Raw genomic sequence first — 18,750 nt, 5'->3', positions numbered from 1 at the left:
AGGAGAGAAAGACAAAAATCCATCCAGATGAAAAATGTTCTTACCATACATCAAGGGAACCACTGACTACATAGGGAAGCTGATGAAGAAACTCAACCTACAAACTACAGACCCATCAAGAAAATCCAACAAATGCTATGTTCAGCAAAGGACAAGAGGGATCCTTGCACCTCTGCAGGAGTCTACTGAATACCATGCAGCTGTGGACAAGTCTACATACCGTGTTTCCCCGAAAATAAGACAGTGTCTTATATTAATTTTGGCTCCCAAAGATGCTCTAGGTCTTATTTTCAGGGGATGTCTTATTTTTCCATGAAAAAGAATTCACATTTATTGTTGAACAAAAAAATGAACATTTATTATATACAATACAGTAGTTGTCATCATAAACCAGCATAACCAGACAAACTGTGAATCTTATCAAGAATTTCTTATTACTACCAATATTTCCATGTACAACACTTTATGGTACCAATCCTGCATGCTCTGGTGTTCTGTTCGGTGGGCATGCTTCCAAACAAAAACTTTGCTAGGTCTTACTTTCGAGGGAGGCCTTATATTTAGCAATTCAGCAAAACCTCTACTAGGTCTTATTTTCTGGGGATGTCTTATTTTAGGGGAAACAGGGTAGGGACCACCAAACGCAGCATTGCCCAAATATGAATCAAGGAACATGAAAGGCACTGCAGACTAACTCAATAACAGAGCACTTGATGAACCAACCTGGGCACAGTATATTATTTGAGAACACAGAAATGCTGGACCCCTCTAACAACCACTAGGTCAGACTACACAAAGAAGCCAGCGAAATCCAGAAGTATGTGGACAATTTCAACGGAAAGGAGGAAACAATGAAAATGAACAAAATCTGGCTTCCAGTATTTAAAAACTCTAAAATCAGGACAATAAATAAGGAACAACATTCTGAAAACAGGAGAATTCCAGACATGGATCAATCAGGGTCAGCTAACATCTCCTAACAAAGGATTCTCCCAGACAGAAAGCAGCCAGACTTTGAAGCTGAAAGGCCATTCAAGGTGGCCAATTGAAAACATTCACACCTGCCTCAAACAGATGAGAATTCTTTCTTCTACCCTAGAGATTCCACAGATATATAAAAGCCACTTGCCTGGTTTCCAACAGACCTCATAACCTCTGAGGATGCCTGCCATAGATGCAGGCGAAATGTCAGGTGAAGAATGCTTCTGGAACATGGCCATACAGCTCGGAAAACTCACGGAAACCCAATGCGATATGAGTTCAAATTCTTGGCCAAGGGATGTATCTACAGTAGAGTCTCACTTATCCAACATAAACGGGCCGGCAGAACGTTGGATAAGCGAATATGTTGGATAATAAGGAGAGATTAAGGAGAAGCCTATTAAACATCAAATTAGGTTATGATTTTACAAATTAAGCACCAAAACATCATGTTGTACAACAAATTTGACAGAAAAAGTAGTTCAATACTTAGTAATGTTATGTTGTAATTACTGTTTTTATGAATTTAGCACCAAAATATCATGATATATATATATATTTATTTATTTACAGCATTTATATTCCGCCCTTCCCACCCCGAAGGAGACTCAGGGCGGATCACATTACACATATAGGCAAACATTCAATGCCTTTTAACATAGAACAAAGACAAGACAAACATAGGCTCCGAGCAGGCCTCGAACTCATGACCTCCTGGTCAGAGTGATTCCTTGCAGTGATTCATTGCAGCTGCTCTCCTGCCTGCACCACAGCCCGAGCCCATATATTGAAAACATTGACTACAAAAATGCGTTGGGTAATCCAGAACGTTGGATAAGCGAATGTTGGATAAGTGAGACTCTACTGTACATTGTAGAATGAATGCCACTAATTAAACTGCCGGGGAGTTATCGTTTTACAAGGTCTTTGAGCCTTCTCTCCAAAGAGTGTTGGTGTGTCTCACCAAGCCACAACTCCCAGGATTCCTTAGCATTGAGTTGTAGGAGTTGAAGTGGTGTCAATATGCAATATGCAGTGTAGATGCGCCTATAGATAGAGATCTATACACTCAAGTAAAACCACGAAGGAAACAAAGAAGGGTTGGCTCCGTTCCTGGCCGAGGGAAATCCACGCCGGGTCTTCTCTCCCACCGCGTCGCCGTCGGGGGCGGCTTGTTGTGTGTTTGAATGGGAAGGCAGGTTGTGGCGGCAGCCGAAGCGGAGCTGGTGGGCGGCGGAGCGGGAAGGAGAAGCAGAAGGAGACCGGCGACGCTGCCTCGGGACCCCCGAAAGGAGAGAAGGGAAGGGAAAGGAAACTGGGAGGCCGGAGGTGAGTGCGAGTCCTTCTCCTGGGCGTGGGAGGCGAAGGTGGCTTCTGGGGCGCATCCAGAACCCATGCAGTTCGACTCTACTTGGAGCCCTGGGATGTATAGATGTGTAGATCAGGCTTGGGCAAACTTCGGCCCTGCAGGTGTGTTGGACTTCAACTCCCACAATTCCTAACAGCCGGTAGGCTGTTAGGAATTGTGGGAGTTGAAGTCCAACACACCTGCAGGGCCAAAGTTTGCCCCATTGATTCCACTGTGTGGATGCAGCCTTTGGCTTCAGCAGCTGGTGAAGGTATAGTTGCAGACTCGTTGGACTACACCTCCCATTATCCTCAAAACGATTGGAGAGGCTGTTGCCAAAGGTGAGGCTGAAACCTTTGTCTGGTCTTGGAGCCCGCAGGGAAGGATAACGTTGAGAATCCCACTGGCCTGTTTCTGGTGCTGTTGCTTTAAGAGCAGACCTCCAGCTGAGCCTGACCCACCTGTTGCTTGACCTCAGATCCTTAGTGGATCCCATGAATTTTTGGGTGGATCTACACCAGTGGTTCTCAACCTGTGGGTCCCCAGGTGTTTTTGGCCCTAAACTCCCAGAAATCCTAACAGCTGGTAAACTGGCTGGGATTTCTGGGAGTTGTAGGCCAAAACACCTGGGGACCCACAGGTGGAGAACCACTGCTCTACACTGTAGAATGAATGCAGTTTGACAACACTTTAACTGCAATGGCTGGATATTATGAAAGGGGCCAGGCTTAGTACAGTGGGCTAAACAGCTGTGTTGCAGAAAAATCCTGCCGGCAGTTTGAACCCAGGCGGGGTGAGCACCCGCCGTCAGTCCTCGCTCACCTGCCCATCTAGCAGGTCGGAAGCAGAAATGCGAGTAGATAAATAGGTACTGCTTTTAGCGGGGAGGTAATAAAGGTGCCTTAAGGAGAAAAAGTTCCCCAGCATAGAAGATAGAGCGACAGCACACCCCCTCATGGCTGGAGTCGAGCATAGCCTCAAAAATGCCAGAAATGAGATGGGAAAAATTGCCTTTACCTCTGTCTGTGTTGTCTGTCCTTGTTAATTGTATAATCAGTATTGAATGTTTGCCATATGTTGTGTGTTCTGTAAGCCTCTCTGAGTTCCCCTCAGGGTAAGAAGGGCGGAATATAAATACTGTAAATAAATAAAATAAATAAATAAAATATGAAATCTTGGGAGTTGTAGTTTGGTGAGGCACCATTACTCTTTGACAGAGAAAGCTGACGACTTTTTGTAACACTACGACTCCCATGATTCTCCACCATAGAGTCATGGCAGTTAAAGTGGTGCCAAACTGCATTGATTCCAAAGTTTAGCTGCACCCCTGGAATCCTAGGAATTGTTGTATTATACGGCCTTCTCTGCCAAAGAGTGCTGGTGCTGCCTCAGACTACAAACCCCAGGAGTCACTACCCTTAAGCCATGACAATTAAAGTGTGGTCAAACTGCATGAACTCAATATGAGTGTGCAGATGCATCCAAACTCCCCCATTTCCTACCATCTAGGCAGCTGAGGGACTTACTCCAGAGTAGCCCAATTGGACCTGCTTGCCACGAGAGAATATGCCCAGGGGTGCATCTACATTGTAGAGTCCTACTTCTGAACAGCTCTTAAAGTCAGGAAATCCTTCCTAATGTTCAATTGGAATCTCCTTTTGTGTAATTTGAATGCATTGCCCCATCCTAATCTCTAAGGCAGCAGAGAACAATCCCACTCCCTTCGGAATCTGGAGAGTTTTAGTTTCATAAGTTCTTCAGCCATTTCTATTAAGTTGTGCTGGTGTTTCACCAAAGTATAACTTCTAGGCATCCACAGCATGGAGCCATAGCAGTTAATGTGGTGTCAAACTGCATTAATTCTGCAGCGTCAATGCTAGGAGACTCGGAGGTCACCTAAATGTGGGGAGGGGGGGGCATTTCTCTTTCTTTGCAATGGGCTGTTTTAGAGTTAAGAGTTTTGACCACCAAGCAGCCCACCTTTGGCAAAAGGCCAGAGGTGGGCCAAAAGGGAAGAGCAGGAGGTTGTTTTTATTGTCTCCCATCTGCTTTCCCTCCTGGGAAAAGGGTCATGTCGTGGCCTCTAGGGGTGGGGGGGATCTCTCTCACCCCCCTTCAACTTCCCTCCTTCTGGCCTAATCAATAAAGAGCATCTTCCCTCCCCTAAATCATCAACGTGTGGAGTCTCCTCACCAGATCCACTCTCTGCAGGGGGGAGTAGCCATAAAGCTGCGGGAGAGCTCATTTAGTTGCAGTTGACTGTCCTGTCCAGAGAATCACATACAAGGAAAGGCAGGCTCCCTAACCCCAGCAGCATTTGTTTGGAGACAACTGGTTCACATCTTCTGTTTGTAAAGCTTTAATGTCTGAAACTGCAAACCCCAGAATCTTCCCCACAGTCAGTGCAACTAGTATTAACTTTAGTTGCTGGGGAATTCTGGTGCTATAGCACAAAGATGTATCATTACAGTCCACTTGCATTATAGAATTAATGCAATTTGACACCACTTCAACTGCTGCTGCTCAATGCTATGGAATTGTGGGGTTTATAGTTTAAAAATATTTCTGGCCTTGGTTGTTGTGTGTTTTCTGGGCTGTATGGCCATGTTCCAGAAGCATTCTCTCCTGACATTTCACCCACATCTATGGCAGGCATCCTCAGAGGTTGTGAAGTATATTGGAAACTAAGCAGGGAAGGTTTATATATCTGTGGAAGGTCCAGGGTGGAAGAAAGAACTCTTGTCTGTTGGAGGCTCAGACAGGAAGAAACCAGGCCTTGAAGCTGGCAAGGCCATTAATACTAATCAAGGTGATTAATTGCAACATTCACACTGGCCACCAGCAGACAAGAGTTCTTTCTCCCATGCTGGATCTTCCACAGTTATATAAACCTCCCTTGCTTAGTTTCCAATATACTTCACCTCTGAGGATGCCTGCCATAGATGTGGGTGAAACGTCAGTAGAGAATGCTTCTGGAACATGGCCATAGAGCCTGGAAAACACACAACAATCCAATGATTCTGGCCACGAAAGCCTTCGACAACTCATTTTTGGCCTTTGCCAAAGAGTGATGTTACCTCCCCAAACTGCAACTCCCAGGTTTCTGTTGCATTGAGCCAGAGTTGTTAAAGTTGTGTAAAACTGCATTAATTCTACAGTGTAGAATGCACCCATTTTCAATGTAACCCACCCAGGCAGGCTTGAGATTTCTAAAGTTGAGATCTAAGCTATTGAGTTTGGAGTTGAACATGAACATAGGGGCCCCAGGGCACTTTCACACTGTGCAAGTAAAGCAATTCCTTAGACTACAAATTCTGAGATGAATAGGATGGAACCAATGGTGCTGTAATTGTGCAGTGTTGATTGAGTGGACTTATATCTCACCTCTGACACAGCATCATGCATGGTATTAGTGTGGAATCATTACTCTTGGCCTTAGGGAGCATCTTCTAGAGCAGTGTTTCTCAAACTCTGCTCCTCCAGGTGTTTTGGAAATTCCAGCCAGCTTACCAGAAGTATTGTGGGAGTTGAGGTTCAAAACACCTTGAGGATCAGAGTTTGAGAAAAACTATTTTGTTGTTGTTTATTTGTTCAGTTCTTCTGATTCTTAGTGACCTCATGGACCATCCCACTAACTCCTTGAAGGTCAAGCCAGTCCCTTCAAGGATACCATCCATCCATCTTGCCCTTGGTCGACCCCTCTTCCATTTTCCTTCCATTTTCGCTAGCATCATTCTCATCTCTAAGCTTTCCTGTCTTCTCAATATGTGGCCAAATTAGTAAAATTAATATTTGACGTCACTTTAACTACCATGGCTAACTGTTCTGGAATCGTGGTAGTTATAGTTTTACAAGGCCTTTTGCCTTCTCTGCCAAAGAGTGTTGGTGCCTCCCTATACTTCAAATCCTAGGATTCAATAATATTGAGCCAGGATTGCTAGAGTGATGTCAAACTGCATTAATTATGCTGTTTAGATGCAGCCTTACTAATTAATCTGTGAAGGGAGGGGAATAAGCTGCTTATTTGGGTGATGTGAGTAAACCTGCTATGTATGGTGACGTGTTTTGTACATTTTTTTTGTAAGTGTGCCATTTCAGTGATAACCAATGAAAGTTTCAGGTTGTTCATTTGGAAGTAAATCATATTTTTGGAAGGATTATTCCAAATCCGCTGACTACAAGATAATGCAGTTGCACCTTAAGGGACTTGAAAAGCACTGTTTAAATATTAGCCTGTTGTTACCACCACTGTTGTAATAATATAACCTTACTTGCTTTGTTTGAAAAGTCAATTTGTAGAATTGCTCTTTTGATCTCTGACTCTATCACCTTCTATATCTGCAAGTGTTATTAACTTTAGTAGGACTTAGTGTCTAAGGGTCACTTTGCAGAGATCTATTGTTCTAAACAGGTACTCTTTTAATGTAGGAAGAAGGTGTGCATGCTCTTGTGGCAAGTCATGTGATTTAAAAAAATAAACATAATTTGCCTGTCAGTTTGTCACATGTTGATTTTATTTTCTGTATGTATGCTACTGGAGTTACATGACTCCAGGCTTATGGTACACATCAGTGTAGCTTGACACTACTTTAACTGCCTTGGTTCAATGCTATGAGCTTCTGGAAGTTTTAGTTTCACATCTTTAGCCTTCTTTACAAAACTGGTGCTTTATCATACTACAACTCCCAAATAGTGCTGGTGCCTCATCAAACCACACTGTAGAGTTAATGTAGTCTGACACCAGTTTCTTTAAAATCACATGTTTTTTTAAAAAAATAGAGTGGTTGTGTTATCAGTGACAGTTCCCTCAAAAACATTTTAAGTGGGACCAAACCCTCTGGGTTATTCTTTTATTTAAAATGTGGGATGAGGTTATAGATAAACAAAGCCAGGAGTGTGATGGGTTTGATGGATCTCTGATGGAGTAGAGTGTCCCCTTCTTCTCAAGGGTGACCGCAAAGGTTATAGAAAGAAGCTTAGGTGCAATTTTCAAGGTTCTCTCCTCTGCAGTGTACACATATGTATTAAACAGATGAGTCTAGGATAGGAAAGGCAGAGCAAAAGGTTAGCCTTTGAAGAAGGCTTGATAGCTTTTCCTGTTGGCCGCCTGTCTCCACACACTACCTCTTTAAGGCTTTGGTCAGCTGAGACTGAGAGACCAGAGGGCCAATACGAAGGCTTGGAAAGTATTCTTTTTGCTTGTCTTTCTAAAGGGAGCCTTGGTCTTAGCAAGCAGGGCATGTTTACCAACAACATTACATTTGGTGCATGTCAATAGGCTTAGGTTCTTGTGTCAATAGTCCTTGCAGCTCTTGGCTGGCTCTGCTTTTGTTCTTCCTGCTTCTTTGAAGCAGCCAGGTATTACTGTGAGCAAGCAAGAACATTTTTATTGGTGATCTTTTTAAAAAATCCATACCAGTTAACTCCCAAAGTTTTACCACTTCCTGAAAAGTAGTTGGGGAACATCTTTGAGGCTGTATTGCTGAGTGCCCGTGGAGAAAATGGGCAGAGTGACCCTTTCGACTGTAATTCATCATAATTGGAATTTCTTACCTACTTCTCCTCAAGGCAGGATTCAACAAAGTTAAAATATATAAACATAGAACCATTAAAATGCATCTATTTAAATATATAAAATTAAAGCGCATTAAAATAGTTTATAGCAATAAAATCTGTGGCTGACATTCACATACTGTAGTTATTATTCAGACCTCATAAGCATTGCATTCCTTGAATAACAAGCTTGAATAACTATTATTTATTTATATACCACTTTTTCTCTAAAAGAAACTCAGATTAGGATACAATCGGAAGTGTAATTCTTTATTATTCATGATATAACAATACATACATAAATATAAACTCTATGAAAGTACAAAGGAAGCTGATACAAAGACGAATGAGAAAAGGTACATTTGTCTTCTGGAAATTTAATATTTTGATTACATATGTGTAGGATAGAGCTTGGAATGTTACTTTTTGAAAGTGATTTTTTCTACTACTCTCCTAACGTTTTAAGTAATCATTTTCATTGCATGTTACAAAGTTTAAAGCAGCCTTGTTACATTCTTCTTTCTCTTTGACACTTTAAAATTTCCTTTAGGTTGATAAGAGAACGACAAATGTTCCTGAAAATACCTTGAAAGTAACTAGAAAATACTATCCTTTACACCAGTGGTTTTCAATCTGTGGTCCATGGACCACCAGTGGTACCCAAGAACTAAAATATGGTCTGTGGCTTTATTGTTACTACATTGTTGCAGCGAAAGCGATTGTTCTTGTGAAACCCTCTTATAGTACCAAGGCAATGGGGATGTCAGGAGGGGAGAGGCTGACTATCCACGAAAGGCACAACAAGAAGCCTCCTGACTGCTGCTTCTCCTCCTCCTCCCTCTCCCTGACTGGAGTTGTTCCATGTGGCGCCTGGAACTGCGGTGCCTTGGTGTCTTCGTTTTTAGGCCTGTTCCTGGGGTTATTTGGGCTGGTGAAAATTGCATTGGATAGACCATATCAGTTCTAGATTATTAAACATGGTTTTCTGTGGATGAGCAGATGGCGACTATGCTCTGTGTCAGAAACTAGAGCTGATGTAGTCTATCCAATGCAATTTTCTGAATCAGCACCTCAAATAACCAAACCGAATCAAAAGTTGACAAAAAACTGATTCGTAACCCTTTTGGTACTAATGTTGGAGAATGGTCCCTGGTCAAAGTGGTTCCTTGTCAAGTGGTCCCTGGTCAAAAAAAGGTTGGGAACCACTGCCTTACACCAAAAAAAGTAACTTCATCTCACTTGCTATGTTGCTTCTGAAAAGTAACCTTTTTTGCTCTTGTTTAAAAAGTCACTCATTTCATGTCATCTTTGCTGTATGATATTTTCATTATTCATTTCTGCTTAAGTGTATGTTCATTTGTGTGACTGGTATAAAATATTTGGCTTCTTTTTTGATGAGTTAAAATGAAAACATTTCATCCTGTTTTTGGTCCTGTTGGTTTCTTATATGAAGACTGTGTTGCTTTATGAACAAGGAAAATGTAGGGACCACAGAGTTATGTTTGGAATCTCAGTAACAGACATCCAGGCAACGAATGCCCTGCAATTCTGAAAGGGACACTTCTAGTTTTCCAAAATTGTTCAGTTAACCTGGTTTCGATTCCCATACCTTTATGTAGTCATTTCTTCTGCACTGTTTTTTTTGACAGGAAAACTCTTTCTGGCTTTATATTAGCTCTGTTGCAGAAGAATATGTGGATTTATCTGTGGGATGGAAATGATGTATTAAAAGAAAATTATTTTTTTCTCTTTCCCCTTCATTCTCAGGACATATTTTCTGTAAAGCTGACATCAGCTGGTGGTTCTGACTCTCAATGTGTATGATTCATTCTTTTAAGAATACCAACTCGGCTTGTGAGGTTGTCTAGGAAATAGAGTAAATGCCTTTGTGCCTTCACCCTGTGGGAGCTTTGTTTTATTAAACTGACCAACCTCCCCAAGCTTCAAATTTAGAAGCATGTGTACAATGGGAAGGCTGGGATACTTAACCATAAAAATAAAACCTTTTTCAAGCCTGTTGTCACAAAAACTTGATTAAAGAGTTTGTGAGAAAAAAGCATCAAGTTTATAACAACCTGATCCAAAATGTTCTGCAGAACCCAGGAAAGTGAAATCTCATTCTAACTCCATCTCTATGAGAGATGGGGAATGTCCAAACCTCAAAATGTGCTTAGTTTGCAACTGTCATCCACTTTAGACATTATAGCAGATGGAGCGGCATGATGGGAGTTGTAATATAAACATGATAACTAGTTTCTTTCATGTCTGGTATGTGCCTTTGGCTTTACTGTATTTGATCTTTTTAACCATTATATAAAACCAGCAACTGTCACTTCTTGTTACATCAATTTTTTCCAGGTTACAATTTCCCATATACATCAAGATTGAGTAACTAGGTGATTGACTTTATTCTGATCAATTCTACAGCCGAGGGAGCTAGGTATGTTTAGCTTGAAGAAAAGAAGGCTCAAATGGAACATGATAGCTATGTTTAAATATTTGAAGGGATGTTACATTGAGGGGGTGCTTGTTTTCTGCTGCCTGGAGGCAAGGGCATGGAGCAATGGATTCAAATTACAGGGGGAAAAGATCCCACATAAATATAAGTAAGAATTTATTGACAGTAAGAGTTGTTTGGCAGTGGAATATGCTGCCTGGCAGGATGGTGGAGTCTCCTCTGGGGAGTTTTAAGCAAAGGCTGGATGGCCATCTTTCAGGGGTGCTTTGATTGTGCTTTTCCTGCATTCCCGGGGATAGACTGGATGGCTCTTTGGGTCTCTTCCAATGTTATGATTCCATGAGTCTATGAGAAGGTGCTATCTTCACTTCACAACTTCAGTTGTAATGGGAAGCTTGGCAGCTTCCTATTATTTTTGTCTATGTTGTCTCTGTTGCCTCCATCCAATGATCTCACATTCACACTTAAAGAAGTGGAGACTTTTGAATATTTCAAGCATATGTGCATGTGTTTTTTGAAAGTGGGAGGGTGCCCCTATAGTTAACATCAGAAGGACACAAAAATGGAGAAGAGTTGGCCACAATTAAATCATTCATGACCTGCTAATAACAAGCTTGACTTGCTTTTTGTCTGCTCAAAGGATTTATATAGTTCTCTTTGGAGTATGAGAACAGTCAAACATGGCAGGGCCTCACCCCTTTGCTAGCTATGTTGATCCTTATGATAAGGGCTTTCTCCATCAGGCAAGAGGACATGTTGCCACTTCCCGCCTCTCTTTTTTTTGTTACTGCTTTAGCAGTAGGAATGGCCAGTATTGCACAGACGTCCTAAGAATGAGGAGTTACAGTTAAAATATCTTACATGTGTGTGCCATGCATTAGAGTTTCTTTGGCCACTTCATCCACACCACTTTCTGTGGAAGGACTACTTTGAACAGGGTTCCACCTTCTGTCCATATCAGGTGTCACCACAGCCCTGCTTTGGAGAAAGAGAGAAAGAGCTTCATCATGTTTAGACCCAGAAATGGATGAAGGGTTCTCCCTCCCTCCATTCCGATTGCCACCCCTGACCATGAATGAGGAAAAGAAAAAGGCAGGCACAGCCCCATCATGCTTGGACCTAGAAGCAAATAAAGGCCCTCCATCCATCCCAATCGCCACTGCCCTGACCTCAGAAGGAGAGAAGAAGAGCCAGTATCTGCTGGACATAATCCTCTCACACTGTCACCTCCGTTTCCTTTTGTGTCCTGTCTTAATTAGATTATAAGCCTGAGGGCAGGGAACTGCGAACTGCTTTGTTGTTCTTTTACTTGTAAAGCACTATGTGCAAGGATGGTGCTAAGTAAGTAAGCAAGCAAATAAATATTGATGCCAGCAAGCACTTTTTTGCTCTCATGGTCATAGGGGGAAGATATCAAGAGGACTCTTCAGGGCAACCATGGCAGCTTCAGGCTTCCGTGTTAATGGAGCACTGGAGTCACTGGATGTTTTAGTGTGATGACAAAGAAGCTCACCAGGGTTTTGCATTCTATCCTCTCATTAGGTTTAGCACCTTGGATAGCATCTTTAATGTGCCATTTTTCTTCCCCTCTGGCAAGAAAACAAATCTTACCAACCCTAGTGGGACAGGTAGATGATTTTTGGAGGGTCAGGAATCAGCAGAGGAAGCACTAGCTAGTTGTTAGACATGTCCGATTGATGAAAAAAATGTTTCAATTCTCGTTTCTAAAGTAGGGGGTGCTGGCGCTTCGATATAGAAAGTATTTCCGATTTTTTCACCCAAATTTTTTGTATATTTCCGAAAATTTGTAATGATTCTAAATGTTTCTAAAATAGTGGACGCACATGCGCAATTGCTAAAAAAAAAAAAAGGGGAACGGGGGGGGGGGGGGGCACACACTTTTACAGGGCTCTCCTGCCCTCATTTCTTGAGCTATCCTCATCAAATTTGCAATGCCCTTGCAAGTTGTGCAAAGATACTTTGAAAGCTAGAAATTCCCTTGCTATATTTGTAAACAAGAAGGACACTGGAAATCAATGGTGTCTCTGGCTATGTAATCCCACAAGCCTCAACCCAATGCCTTCAATTAGAAATGGACCAGTGACCACCACGCCAAGCAATGCCCTGGCAAGGAGTGCAAAGATACTTTGAAAACTAGAAATTTCCTTGCTAAGAGAAAGAACCAGCAACAAAACCCTAACCCTTTCTCCAAACCCCTCTGTGGGAACAGCCAGACTGGGCCCCTTCACCCTCTCTCTCCCTCAAGAGGCTTGCTTGCTCTCCGTTTGCACACCACCACCTTCTCCGCACAAAGCCCAGCCCAGAATGGCTCGCCTAGGCTACACAACGGGCTTTTATGGCAATCTTCCAGTGGACACAGAGGACCCTAGCCCCCACCTTTGTGTCCATCATGGAAGCTTCTGATTGGCCAGGGAGCGGCAGCCATGTTAGGCTGCGCTAAGCTCCCATTCAAGTTAGGTTGCAGAAACAAAAAAAAAATTAAAAATATTTTTAAAAATATATTTTAAAAAATTTTGGGGGGAAAAATTAATGAAACATTAAGAGACAATTAGAGAATAGGCTAACAATGGTTCAAATTACATTGCTGGTTGTGCTGTGAGACAGTGTCTCGGAATGCGTATCAAAAAGCGAGAACAATCCGAAATAATTCCGATATACGATTCAAAACGATTTTTTGGACATGTCTACTAGTTGTGGTTGCAAGGCTTGAACTGTATGGATGGATTGCATTGTCATCTGTTGCAAAGGTTTCACTTTGCCTCATAGGTGCACTGTCCCAATTTTTGGAATGATTTACTCATTGTGGCTCCTTCATATAAATCAACTTCTGAGATAGAAAAGGTTATTTTCTTACAAACTGCACTTTTTTCTTTTTTCTTTACAGCGCAGTTGGATGGCCAGAAATATATTTTGACTCAAGTTGACTTCAGGATAGATATTTTGGATTCTAATGAAATTTCAACCATCTATTACAATAGGATGAACAAATATGGCTCTTCAAAAGTTGTACTGCAATTTCCATAAATTCAACACTTATACTGCAACATCCACACTATCCCCTGTGTTGATTGCAGTTTAGGAGTTTTTTGAGTGCCACAATTGCCCACCTTTGATGTAGCACTGAAGAGATTCACCTTATTAAAGACTTGGGTGAGTTCCACAATTGAATAGCTCTTATGGTCAAGAAGTTCTTCCTAACATTCAAATGGAATTTCCTTTCCTGTTTTCTGCTGCCCTAGTCTCCAGGGCAGCAGAAAATAAGCCTGCTCCCTCTTCCATGTGACATCCTTTCAAATATTTAAACATGGCTATCATGTCTCCTCTCTTCTGAAGGCTAAACATACCCAGCTCTTTAGGCTGCTCCTCATAGGACATGGTCTCCTGATCTTTGATAATTTTAGTCACCCTTGTCTGTACACGTCCAGCTTGTCAGTACCTCCCTTAAATTGTGTTGCCCAGAATTGGACACAGTATTCCAGGCGAGGTCTGACCAAAGCAGGATATAGAGGCACCAATACTTCCCTTGATCGACACTATATCAAAATCCCATTGGCTTTTAAAGTTTTGATAGTCATGTGGAATATCCTCCTAAAGAAACTTTAACAGACCCTGAATGTGCAGCAATGTGGTAACTGGGAAGAGTAAGAGTGAGAAGAGGTAGTTAATCAGTATTTAGTAGGCGAAAATTTAAAACAAATCTAAGTCATCTTGTAATTTACTTGCAAAATTGATACAACTCATTGCCTCCATTTAGCAGAGTAACAAACAGTTAGTATACTTTGACAAGTAATAAATGCAGTTTCATTTTACTGTTGGTCAGATGGAATAAATGTAGTCACAAAAAAATGAGTTCCTATATATACCTGCCAGTTTAGATTGTTATTGGTAAATATAGGAATTGCAAAAGAGGGTCAGAATAAATTTCTTGTGAAAGCATCCCTTAGATGAATTTGCGCATCTTGTGGCAAGTTTTTCCTGTAAATGTTGGTTATTCCTTTGTTACTGCTTGGTGACTGATAATTCGCATAGGTTAAAATGTAAATTTATTTAATACTGAGTGACAATGAAGATGAATGACCTCTTCACATGTCAGTGAGCAATGACTAGTGTTGCAGAGTATACCATCTGTATAGCTCGTGCAAAAGTGCATGAAAGCTTCACTGATTAATTCACAAATTTCAATTTAAGTCTGTGTCACATATTGAGTGTAGAGCTTGGTCACATGACCTTCCTGTGGAACATATTAACTCTTTGTTGATAGGCTTTTAATAAGTCATTTCTGTTTTAGTGATCCATTTCACTCATGGCTGTCTGATTTGACTCGCTGAGGTTTTTCAAATCAGAGTAAGCATGCCTTATCTGGAATCCTGAAATCTGAAATACAGTATTCTCAAATACAAAATTGTCCATGTGTGTGGCTGAGATAGTGATATCAAAGCAAAAAAGAACTTTGTGTCTAAACTTGGGTCCCATTCCATAATTATCTTATTATGTACACACATAGAATAACAGGTATTTCAAACTCTGAAAATAATACAAAACACTTCTGGTCCAAATATTTCAGATAAGAGGTATTCAGTCTGTACTTTCCTGATTTATTCTTTGATGTCCCTTAGATGTCTGTCTCAAACATCCTACATGTTTTAATCTGAGTAATTTACTTACTTATGGAATTATATGCCATTGTTTAGTTTTTTTTTTAAAGGAGCCACCACAGTTGTAAACTTCCTTTGATCTTAGATCTGTTTAGTGATCTGAAATAAGATACAGGTTATAATTTGTAAAAAGAAAATGCTGAGGGAAACTAGTGAGGCAGGCGTATCTGTTTCCCCCTTTTTCTTAGTTCACATGTGCTCAGCAACGGTTTTTGGAGACACCTGCTATTTACCTTGCCTGTCTTAGGCAGGCGCACTCAGGTACTATGGGACTGGATAAATCAGAATGCTTAAGCTTTATTGTCTTTCGCGTTTTAGTTAGACTCATTTTTTCACTGGAAACTTGGTAAGTGAATACTTATAAAAGTTCATTGATACATTGAACCCATTCACCTTGGATTAATAATAGGAGAGACACTAGTAGTGGTTAGTAGAACAATGCATTGTTTCTCAGAAGTGTTTTATTGTTTAGGATCTGTATGCTCAGAATTTTGAATTATGACAGAATCACAATTGGCATGTATTGACATAGTTACAATAAAATACCATACTACAACCACAGGAGCTATATATATGTAAGAGAGAAAGTTACTTGGAAAAGTTAGTTACAGCTTCCTCCTTATATTATTCTACACTTCTCCAGTTTTCTCTGATATCTGGTGCTTTGACTATATAATACATTTTAAAAAAAATTGGGTTTCTCACTTCGTGGTCTCACTTTCCTTCAACCATGACTAGACTCTTAATTAGGTAGCTCTGTTTTGGAAACACTGCTGTAGATTACTTCTGCTCCTTTTCCTTTGGTTTCAGCTTAAGGTTCCTGCACAGAAAAATGTGATTTCTGACAGGTGGCATGCTTTTATTTTTGACTTGTGAGGAAAATTAGATCTTTGATTGTTAAAGTATATATGAATCATAAGTGTATTTCATGTTTAGAATTGCATCCTATCTCCAAGAGATTGCATTATAGGTATATGCATATGCAAATACAAATATTTTTAAAAGAGGGGTGCACAGGGAGGCACAGATGCAAAAGGAGCCAACCAGGAGGAATTAGCAGAGCTTAGAATAGTAACTTTTTATGACAACTTGTTGTTCTCCTTCAAGTTGTTTCTGATCTATGATGATCCTAAGCTGAAGCTTTCATGGCATTTTCTTGGCATGATATACCATATTCAGCTTGATATTTCCTATTACATTCCCCTGAGGCTGAGAGAATATGACTTGCCCCTGGTCCGACTCAATTTCCTTGACTCAGCAGATATTGCTACTGTGGTCCCCTGGTGTCCTATTCCAACACTCAAACACTAGCTCTCACTTCTTTGTTAAACATGTATTGAGCCTCTCCTACGAAGATCTAAAGATGAGTCTCGTTTCTTCCACACTTTTTAGCCTGACAGAAACCATGTGTGGGAGGTGATGCTGTGAAAGAGTGGCTCCTTCAAGAACAACCAATGAGTTTCATAGCTCAACAGATTGCACCTTCCTTTTAATTTCTGGTTCACTGGCAAAAGTGCAAATGAAAAGTTTTTTTCAGGAAGGTCTTAGTGGAAGCACATTGGCCCTCCCAGTAGCCCTGTGTAGCACACCTTATATAGTACAAGCTAAATGATGCATTCTCATAAAAAACATTTCACTTAAAATTAATGACTGTACTCAGATATTTTTAAATATCTATGGGTCTCTGTGACTGTGGGCAGTAGAGGGAGAACTTTGTGTTCAGCTTTCATGCCAGTGTTTTCATTAATATAGAAGAGCAGGGCTGATATTAGAATTTCTGATATATACTTCCTGGTAGTTTTATGGACACTCTTCCAGCTTGGTAGAGTGGTAGGATAGCTACACACACGCATTGCCCTACATTCGGTTTTTAGTCCCACTAAGAGTAGAGTAAGAATTAATGGGTTATTTGATCTATTACATAACTTCCATTGATGCAATGGCCTGCTTTATTAGATTAGACTTCTTTGTCCTATTGGTCTTCTACAGAGCTTAGAAAAATGTCTCTTGATATTACTCCCTGAATCTCCAACCAGCATCACCATTGTTTATCTTGGCTAGAAAATTCTGGGAGTTTTAGTCCTAAAAGTAAGTTTCTTAAAATCTGGTTCTACAGCCAGTACTCTGAATGTGCTGTTGACACAGAAGTATCTGTGCTACCTACATCAAGTTTGCAGAGACTTAACTCACAGTGGAATAGCGAGAATAATTTGTGCACTGGTAACTTCTCAGACTACTGTAGTACACTTTATGTGGGCTGCTCTGAAGTGGAATGCAGATTATGTAAAAGGCTAGATTGCTCACTAGAACATCATTCAGAAACTACATAGGTAAAGGTAAAGGTTTCCCCTGATGTTAAGTCCAGTCATGTCTGACTCTGGGGGTTGGTGCTCATCTCCATTTCTAAGCCAAAGAGCCGGCGTTGTCCGTAGACACCTCCAAGGTCATGTGGCTGGCACGACTGCATGGAGCGCCATTACCTTCCCGCCGGAGCGGTACCTATTGATCTACTCACATTGGTAGAAGCTGGAGCTAACAGTGGCCGCTCACGCTGCTCCTGGGGTTTGAACCTGGGACCTTTTGGTCTGCAAGTTCAGTAGCTCAGCGCTTTAACACACTTCGCCACCGGGGTTACATAGACTGTAATTTATAAAAACAGCACCAGTTGTCAATATGCTACCAGCCTGAATGGAAGGTTCTGGTGGTAACATTTAGAGTGGAGGTGTAAGCTGTGTTGTTCTTGTCTTCTGATGTACTGAGAGAACAAAACTAGGTGAAGGCAGTTTTGAGAGGCCAATTGAAACTGGTCAGGGCCTTTGTTGGTAGTGATAGGTGGCTGGTAGAGACTCAGACTCCTGATGTTGGGAGCTTAGCGGGACTCCTGTAGAAGGAAGCAGCCCAAAAATATATTAAACAATGTACTGTACACAAAAAAATATTGAAGCACATATCTTTTTATCTTTGTGTGTTTTAGTACAATATTAAGGAAGTGTTGCTTTTGTTTTTTCATTTGAGATAAAATAAACAGTATTTTGATATGGAGTGTATATTAAGAATAAATAATTTTGAGGATGAAGAGAGATATTGAGAATTGTCTTAATAAAGAGTTTATGAGGTGGTTGAATGCATGGGTTTAAATACCCTACAAATATCGGCCAAGCAGTTTTGCTTGGTATTTACCTGTTTTTTGTCTTGTTTTTTGCAGCGGTGGGAATCATGAGTCCTTTCAGATGTTGTTGGATTGCACCTCCTTGTTTTCCTCTCCGTTGGCTGTGATGATGGGGCTTGCAGTCCAAAACCTAGGTGGCCCATGATTCCCAACCCAGAACATCTGAACACACTCAAAGCATTGAGAATTTCCTTATTTCTAAACTCAAAGTGTTGATTTTATTCTTTTAATCTTCGAGGCCTCATTTCTGGGTTTTTGCCTCCAAGCTGCATTCGGGGCTACACCACGTTGTGTAACCCTTCTTTATGAGATTAGAACGTGTACATCCAAGATCAGGCTGCAGTGACCTGGTGGCAACAGAAGACCTTCTCGCTTGAAAAGAGAGGTGGCTTCCCTATGCTTTTCAAAAGCAATGCAAGACTTTTTGTTTGTTTGATGCTTCTGTTTTTAAATATTTTCTAAACTGTGCATTTTTTTTGTTTCTAGTGCATGGACTAGAAATATAGCATACTGTTTTAAAAGGCTCATGCTCATATTCATGACTGCCAGACAATCATTATAATGC

At 41.0% G+C, this 18,750-nt stretch overlaps 1 protein-coding gene across 5 annotated transcripts in view; it reads left to right on the top strand.

The window, feature by feature from the left end:
* The first annotated feature begins 2,117 nt into the window (after positions 1 to 2,117).
* plch1 (phospholipase C eta 1) overlaps positions 2,118 to 18,750 on the top strand; it is a 218,679-nt gene continuing 202,046 nt past the window's right edge. The window contains exon 1 of one of the 5 annotated variants that reach the window (XM_062976689.1): positions 2,118 to 2,310. The gene's annotated coding sequence lies outside the window, so the exon portion shown is untranslated. The remainder of the gene's footprint in view (positions 2,311 to 18,750) is intronic. The other 4 variants (XM_062976690.1, XM_062976691.1, XM_062976686.1 and 1 more) reach the window with 4 other exon arrangements.

The sequence above is a fragment of the Anolis carolinensis genome, chromosome 3, assembly GCF_035594765.1.
Source record: "Anolis carolinensis isolate JA03-04 chromosome 3, rAnoCar3.1.pri, whole genome shotgun sequence".
Lineage (NCBI taxonomy): Eukaryota > Metazoa > Chordata > Lepidosauria > Squamata > Dactyloidae > Anolis > Anolis carolinensis.
Note: the sequence above shows the minus strand (reverse complement) of the source record. Positions and strands in the feature narration are given on the sequence as shown.